At 47.6% G+C, this 8,544-nt stretch overlaps 1 pseudogene; it reads left to right on the plus strand.

Annotated features, from left to right (window-relative positions):
* The first annotated feature begins 1,600 nt into the window (after positions 1-1,600).
* On the plus strand, positions 1,601-2,207 carry LOC118996471 (biogenesis of lysosome-related organelles complex 1 subunit 2-like; annotated as a pseudogene).
* Positions 2,208-8,544: the final 6,337 nt, after the last annotated feature.

Genomic DNA, 8,544 nt, shown 5'->3' on the forward strand with positions numbered 1-8,544 from the left:
GAACACCTGGCGTCGTCAGCGGACCAGGCTCAGGGCTGCTGCGTCGGTGGGTGAGGCCTGTCTCCCTCCTCCTCCCTGCCTTAGTCGGCTATTTATTCTACCTAAGTGATAGAAGGTGTTGCCTGGCAACCAGGACGCTAGATGCTGGCCAGCAACAGTGGTGCAGTCTCCTGCCTCAAGAGGATTACTTCATGTGAGAAAATCTGATCTTATAAATATTTATTTTACGTAATTAGGGAGATCTTCCCTCATATACCTTTGTTTCCTCCTTACCCTTTTTTTTTCCATCCGGGAACGCATTGAGAAGCTCTCTAATTCTGTGCCTATTCTGTAACCACCAATTTGTACTGCTTAATCCCCTAATTATTTTTACCCAGTCTCCAACCCCCGTCCCCCTCTGACACTCATTAGTCGGCTCTCTGGTCTGAGTCATTCCCCCTTACTGTAGATACCATCTTTCTTGGGTGGAGCACACCCTTCCGTGCGGCATCTGTGTGGGGGAAAGCAATAGCCCTGCTCTCCGGGCTCCCAACGGCCCCACCCTCCTGGTTTCTGGTGGCTCGACCCTGCCGAGGTCAGGGTAGAATCCTGAACAGACTGAGTTGTGTGGCTCTGGGGCAACCCCACATTCCTGCAAACCTGACAGGCACCCCCCCCCCTCACAAGAGAAGCATTAGCTTCTCCCACCTCCCAGCGGCCCTCCCTACTGAGATTGGGCTCCTTGAAGAATCTGGGACAGACTGAGTTGGGTAGTCTAGGGCAGAGGCCATTTTTCTCTCACCTGCCCAACTGGGGCAGAACCCTCCTTTCACATGCCCAAATGCTGGTCTATTTAAGCCTGATAAACAATGCTGGCCTCACCCTGATGACAGCCTGAGACCCTGCCCCACCAGATGGATCTGTGTTCACCCAAAGGGTGGCAGCCAGACCTGCGGTGTTTGCTGAGTGGCCTTAGACACGGCATGGACACTGAGTGTGAACCTGTATCAGCCTGGTAAACACCACTTGCCCGTACCTGGTGACTCACTGAGGACCTGCCTTGTGCAACGCTAGTACCACCAGAGGCGATTTCAGTGACTGAGCCCAGCCGGCAGCTGGAAGGTGGAGGCAGATCAGAAGGTGCCCTGAAACTTTCGCTGACCTGCCCCCAGACCTGGTGCTGGTAAAAGTTGGCCTCGGTGCACAGTTTTTTCCATCCTGCACTCACCCAGACTCAGCAGAGGCAGCCACAAACCGGAGGTCACTGTGTGTCTCCAAACAGGAGGCCCAGAGCCAGTCCCAGGCAGCATCTGATATTGGTCTGCCCCCAGAGTCCTTCCTAAAAAGTCCCAGAGCCAGCACACGCAGGGGCCAGCTTCAGACAACATCAGAGAAGGAGCCAAGTAGCTTCACAAATGGCAGGTCCAAAAGGAATCTCAGCAGATACCAGACCCTGCTGAGGCAAACTCTGCTTCACATGGTCAGCACCCACAGAGCAGCTTGTACACCGTGGTCAGGGTTGATCCTCACAGTCAGCCAGCCCAAGGGTGGACGCTACACGTGAACAGGCCAATAGCAGTCAAGACTCAAATACAGAACAGGAAGCAGCATGGGGCGGAGCATGGTGGTGGCGGCAGTGGCCGAAAGTGTCCTGGCGAGCGAACGAGAAGAGCCGGTTAGAGATGATGCCTCTGTGGAAACAGCTGAGGGAGCAAAGGAGCCCTCTGAGGCAGACATCACTCAGCTCAGCTGGGACATAGTCTCCAAAACATCAACTTCCTGGACAAGGAACTGACGGCCACCAGCGAAGACTATAGCTCTTGGGAAATACAAATAAATGAACCAGCCTGAAGTCTCTTTTTTAAAAAAATTATTTACCTTTAGAGGGGAAGGGAAGGAGAGAGGGAGAGAAACATCAATGTATGGTTGCCTCTCTTGTGTCCCCCACTGGGAACTGGCCTGCAACCCAGGCATGTGCCCTGACTGGGACTCGAACAGCGATCCTGTGGTTTGCAGGCCTGTGCTCAATCCACTGAGCTACACCAGCCAGGGCAGTCTGAAGTATCTTGAAATGAAAGATATTGCTATAAACATTAGTAGGAGCTTAAAGGACTTAAACCAGCAGGAAGCCTACACACTGGATGCATATTCAAAAGCACTGGAAGCCAAGTACAAGAAGGTGCAGGAGCCATGAAAAGCTTATTCCTGGGGAACAAAGTCTTTTTTCATATGGAAGAATGTTTTGTAAGACCTGCATCTGAGGCCGATGAATTGTCAAAACTCCTAGAAATGAAATTATACCAGCCAGCCCAGAAACATCCCACCACTGGAGTACAACTGGAGAACTGTGGCTACTCCTGAATTTCCCCTGGGGCAGTCTCCCTCAGAAACTCACACGTATAACCTCTTATATGCCCTGGCTGGTGTGGCTCAATGGACTGAGTGCAGCCTGCGAACCAAAGGGTCACCAGTTCGATTCCTGGTCAGGACGCATACCTGGGTTGTGGGCCAGGTCCCCAGTAGGGGGCACATGAGAGGCAACCACACACTGATGTTTCTCTCCCTCTCTTTCTCCCTCCCTTTCCCTCTCTCTAAAAATAAATAAATCTTTAAAAACAAAGAGAGAAAAAAAAAGAAGTACAAATTGGTAGTCATAGAATAGCCATGGGGATGTAAAATACAACATAGGCAATAGTCAAATATATTGTAATAACTATGTATGGTGTCAGATGGGTGTGAAACTTACCAGGATGATCACTTAGTAAGTTACGTAATATCTAATCACTGGGTTGTACACCTGAAACTAATATGAATATTGCATGTCAACTATAATTGAAAAATAAAAGTTATTTAAAGTCAAACTATAATAATGAATACAATACAGTTAACTTATGAAAACAATGAAACTCCCTTCTTCTGGTACAGGATGGTGCTATCCATGCTGCCCCCTCCCCCCATAGCCCAAGGATCAGAAGGGCTGTACTTGGTGGATGGACCACCACATTTTACAGAAAGCAGTGTTTCCAAGGCAATCGGGAAAAACTACAATGCCTGTATCTTTAGTGAGGATGGGACCTTGTTTGCCTGGGGCAATGGAGCAAACACAGCTATCATCAGCAACACTCACAGGGGACTTTTTCACTACTTGGATCTCCCAAAGGCAGTTTGCCTTGAGTCCTTGTCAAAAACAACCCTGTCCTGGCAACAGGGCAGCCTTACACCACTTCTAAAGAGGGCACAGCTGGGATTCCCAGCCTATGACTTTACGATGTAGAGACAGGGTCCTGTTTCGAGGTCTTTCTTTTTTTAAGATTTTATTTATTTCTAAAGAGAGGGGGATGGAGGGAGAGAAACATCAAAGTGTGGTTGCTCCTCACGTACCCCCAACTAGGGACCTGGCCCACAACCCAGGTATGTACCCTGACTAGGAATTGAACTGGTGACCCTCTGGCTCACAGACCAGCACCCAACCCACTGAGCCACACCGGCCAGGACTTGAGGTCTTTTATTCAGAAACACACACACACACACACACATACACACACACACACACAATTGGTGTCCTGCCTACTTAGAAGACGAAACTGTACGTGAAATGTTAACAACGAAGTTTACTTCTTTGAAAACATCAGTTTCAATACAATTGCAAATAAGTTGCATTTGCAGAAAATTAACAATTTTGTGTTATCATCTGGGCCCCAATCATACAAGGGGGCTTTCTATGTTCCAGGAGCTAAGGGTGCACCTTTATTTGTTATCAGTGCCCCGACTTCGTTGGACCTCATTCGACTTTAGCCAGTAAGTTTCTTTAACGCAGATAAGTGACAATATTATAGAATAAACAAACTACTACTGCTGTGTTGGTGATAGCTAGTACGGAGGACAGGGCTGCCCACTACGGGGCACAGATTGCAGAATTGTTGGGTCACAAGGCAGTTTTACTTTTAATTTTTTGAGGAAACGCCATACTATTTTGTACAGTGGCTGTACCAATCTACAATCCCGCCACCATGCACAAGGGTTCCCTTTTCTCCACATCCTTGCCAATACTTGTTGTTTGTTGATTTATTGATGATAGCCATTCTGACAGATGCAAGGGGACATTTCATTGTGGTTTTACTTTGCGTTTGTCTGGTGATTAGTGACGTTGAGCATCTTTTCGTGCATCTGTTGGCCATCTGTGTGTCCTCCTTGGAGAAGTGTCTGCTCAGGTCCTTTTTTAATTGGATTGTTTGTTTTATTGGTGTTGAGTTGTGTAAGTTCCTCATATATTTTGTATATTAACTCCTTGTCAGATGGATCATTGGCAAGTATGTCCTCCCAGTTCAGTGGGCTGTCTTTTCATTTTGTTGATGGTTTCTTTTGCTGTGAAAATAACTGTTCTTAGCCCTGGCTGGCGTAGCTCAGTGGATTGAGCTCAGGCCTGCGAACCAGATGATCGCGGTTCGATTCCCAGTCAGGGCACATGCCTGGGTTGCAGGCTGGTTCCTTGCAGGCTAACTACCAGCAGGGGACGCACAAAAGGCAACCATACATTGATGTTTCTCTCCCTCTCTCCTTCCCCTCTAAAGATAAATAAATAAATAAAATCTTTAAAAAAAATAACCATTCTTTTGAGCTCTGAATCTCGTAGGTTGCTTGTCTCCATTTCAGTTAGTTCTTTTTCTGGGGCTTTCTTCTGTTCTTTCATTTGGGACACATTTCTTTGTCTCCCCATTTTGTCTGTCTCCCTGTGTTCATTCTCCTGCAGAGCTCTGACATCTCCTGGTCTTGGTAGAGTGACTGTATGTAGAAGGGGTCCTGTGGGGCCAGTGGCATAGCCTTCCTGGTCATCTGAGCTGGGTGCTCCAGGTGTGGCCCTTGTGTGGGTTGTCCGTGCCTTCCCGTTGTAGTTGACCCTTGATTGCTGTTTAGAGGGACTGACCCTCACGGTGATTGGTTGTAAGAACTGTCTGTTGCGCTGAGTCTGACCCTACATAGCAGATTTGCTTTCTCGGGCCTCTAGTGCCTTCTGAGCTTGCCCTTTGCATGTGTCATTTGTGGAGATGGTTAGGTGGAGCTCTCATGTGGCTCTGGGGTCTCTTGAAAGGTGTAAGCCAAGGTCAGCTATTGCCTGTGCCCTGCCAGGGGCCACCTGGTCTAAGGTACAAAGTGAGAAGCAGATGGTTGGCACTTGTGCGGGGCTTGGAGGTGCCTGGAAGAGGCTAAGCTGTGAACTGAGTCCAGCTACTGCTAGTGCTGGATGAGGGGTACTTAGAAAGAGTTATAGGGCCAGATGCTGCTTATTTGGGAATGGTAAGCCTTTCAGAGATTTTAGAAAAGTCCACAGCATGAGCCAAGGCTGGCCATTTGTATGGAAAATCCACTAGAAGTGGCTTGGGTGGGCCAGCAAGTTGGGTGGGGCAGGGTCTCAGGGCAGAGCAAAGAGTGTGACCCAAGTTGATGGAGACTCAGGTATGAGTGCACCTGAGCCCGCAGGGAGAGGGTTCGGCAAAGGAACAATGGCTCCGGCCAGTCCTCCTGTCTGAGAGAAAGCTGCCCCATCCAGCCCTCAGCCTGATGAAGCCAGATGATTCAGTGCCTCCCTCCACATCCCTGGCACCTTTCAAGCTGCTGTACCAGTGCTGGAGCTCAGAGTTAGACTGAGTGAGTCCACGTGTAGGCCCTTTAAGAGGAATGCCTGGGACTCCAGAAGCCCTCTGTCTCACTCAGCCACAATCCTCACTAGTTATTTTTTTAAATTATTTTTTTGAAGATTTTACTTATTTATTTTTAGAGAGGGAAAGGGAGGGAGAAAGAGAGGGAGAGAAACATCAATGTGCAATTGCCTGTTGCACTCCCCCTACTGGGGACCTTGCTCACAACCCAGGCATGTGCCCTGACTGGGAATTGAACCGGTGACCCTTTGGTTTACAGGCTAGTGCTCAATCCACCGAGCCACACCAGCCAGGGCCTCACTGTTTTTTTTTTTTTTGTAGCCAGAATTATAGAGACTTTTCTTCCTGGCACTGGAATCCTGGGCTTGGGAGCCTAATCTGGGGTTGCTCCTCCTTACTCCTCAGGGGGAGCCTCTGTAGTCAAGATATCCTCCCCAATTTTCAGCTGCTATAGGGGGCATGGGACCGCCTGTTCCACCTCTCCATCCCTCTACCAATGACTTCCTATTTATATCCTTAGTTATAGGGTTTCTGCTCAGCCAGTGTTCAGGCAGTTGTGAATGCTGGCTGTTCTGTAGTTTAGTTGCAATTTTGAAGTGGTCACAGGAAGAGGTTGGCTAGTACAGCGTTTACTTATCCCACCATCCTTACTGGAAGCCCCATGTGCTTCTCAATCCATTAAACACAGTCAGCAATTCCAGACGAGGTTCACCCAGACCTCAGCCTGGGGTGCTGCAATTCACTGTTTGCCACGTAAGTGAGCACGTCTACAACGGAGACTCTCCTCACCGCAGAGTTGCCAAGGTCTTGAACCTCTTTAGTTTTTTTTTTTTTTTTTTTTGTATGGCTGCTCTCAAATACGTGGCATCTCGTCAGGATCTTTACAATGGCGCTAATATCCTGCAACACTCAGTACAGCAAACATTTCAAAATTGATCTAGGCGTTTGGTTGGCTAGGTGGCAGAGGTCCAGTGATGAGGCTCAGTATATGAACGTTCTGGGTGGCCAGAAGGGGCAAATGGGCTCGTTGGCACTGGATGAGAGGTATGAATAACGGATTAGAGGCAGCTAAAGGGCACACGCAGCGCAGCAGAGTAAGTGGGTGCGCCAGGAGGGAAAAAAAGGGCTTGGGGCTCCCAAGCGTGGGCCTTGGTATCTCTCTCTGTTGCAGATTCTTTCTGGTTCAAGAGCCAGAAGATAAGACAAGGTGAATCAGTCAAAGTCAGACTGATAATCTCCATTAAATTAAAGAAAAAATTGTCTAGGACTTGCCCTAGCTTGTGTGGTTCCACTGAGCCTGGCCTTTGAACCAAAATGTCACTGGTTCGATTCCCAGTCAGGACACATGCCTGCATTGCAGGCCAGTTCCCAGTAGGGGGCACATGGGAGGCAACCACACACTGTTGTTTCTCTCCCTCTTTTTCTCCCTCCCTTCCCCCTCTCTAAAAATAAATAAATAAAATCTTTAAAAAAACTGTTGAGGACTTAAATACGTTGAAACTCAGTGTCAAATAGATAATGATTTGCTCCTTTAGGGACATAATCCTAAGATCGATTGCCCACAACATAAATTGTTATGGAAAGAGAAGTGTGTGTTTTGTTTTGTGGCATTATTATTATTATTATTATTCTGTGGCTCCCTTAGGAGAGCACAGATGAGAAGAGGAAAACACTCAGGGCTTCCCACATGCCAGGTACTACGCTAGGAGGTTTTCAATGCGACTTCATCTGATCTTCGCAAATAGGCTAAGTTGCAAATTGAATGGACTCGCATACATTCTACATTTCCATCCCCTTGAATCCGTGATTCACATGACCATCGATGGCATTTCACACTGACTCAGCCAGACAATGACACAGTTATGGTTACTTATATATGCGCAGATTTGGTCCTCATATTTTTGTGCATATTCATGTACACCCACCGTCGGTACCTCATGTGCTGAGTGCAACTGTCCTTTGAAATATCAGCAAACACTGCCCTGTGATTTGGCCTGTGTGATGTGTGTGAAGAATAGCACGTTACCAGAACAGCATGCCAGGAACTGGCAATGAAGCGCCCAGCCGTGGTTTTAGGGATAGACTGCAGTGCGCGCTTTCTTGCAAATCAACGACCAAGCTCTTCATGGGTTATAAGAAAGCGAGACAGCGTTAGTAGGGGGTGAGTATCCTATTTCGTTTCTGAGACAGATGCAAAAGCATGGCCTAGTACAAACCAAACAACATAATGGAAGGCGGGGGGGGGGGGTGGGGTTGCCGTATCTCTAAGAACGGATGAAAGAAAATCCAAAGAAAGGACTGAAGGGACCCGTTTGATCTTAACTTTCAGAGCACATCTCAGCAGCTTAGAATGAAACTAAATTTTGCGTGGCCAGCACGGCCGGTGGCACAGAAAACCATGTTTCTGTGGAACAAATGTATGAGAAAGCACAGGCAGCGATTCTGGGTGGAGATGGCTCCCAGTGGGCAGCCTCTGGATGTGGAGAAGTGTTAGTAAAGTCTCCGTTCAACTCATTTTATGTGTGTTTGTATTTCTGTATTTGTCTTCCAAGAGTCTACGTGTAAAACTGTTTAAAGCAGCTCTGCGGAGACATAGGCAAATTCTAAGTGATAAGATCATTGCTTCTTAGTTTCGAGTTATAAAACAATCATGTGTTTTTCAATAACATCTTGGTTTTAATGGAATAGAATACAGGAGAAAATGGAGACGACTGCACCTGAACAATTTAAAAAATAAATATAAGTAAATAAATAAATAAAATGTATCAGTAATCATCCCTGCAAACTGCCCCACTGTTAGGGTGGGCGGGGATAGGAGGAAGCTCCGGCTGGACTTTGCCAGGACGGACATCCTCACAGAAACCTGAGTCTGAGGAAGAGACTACCAATGCTGTACTGCTTCTTTGTT

This window comes from Sturnira hondurensis, unplaced genomic scaffold (assembly GCF_014824575.4).
Source record: "Sturnira hondurensis isolate 20B ecotype Veracruz unplaced genomic scaffold, ASM1482457v3 Scaffold0001020, whole genome shotgun sequence".
Lineage (NCBI taxonomy): Eukaryota > Metazoa > Chordata > Mammalia > Chiroptera > Phyllostomidae > Sturnira > Sturnira hondurensis.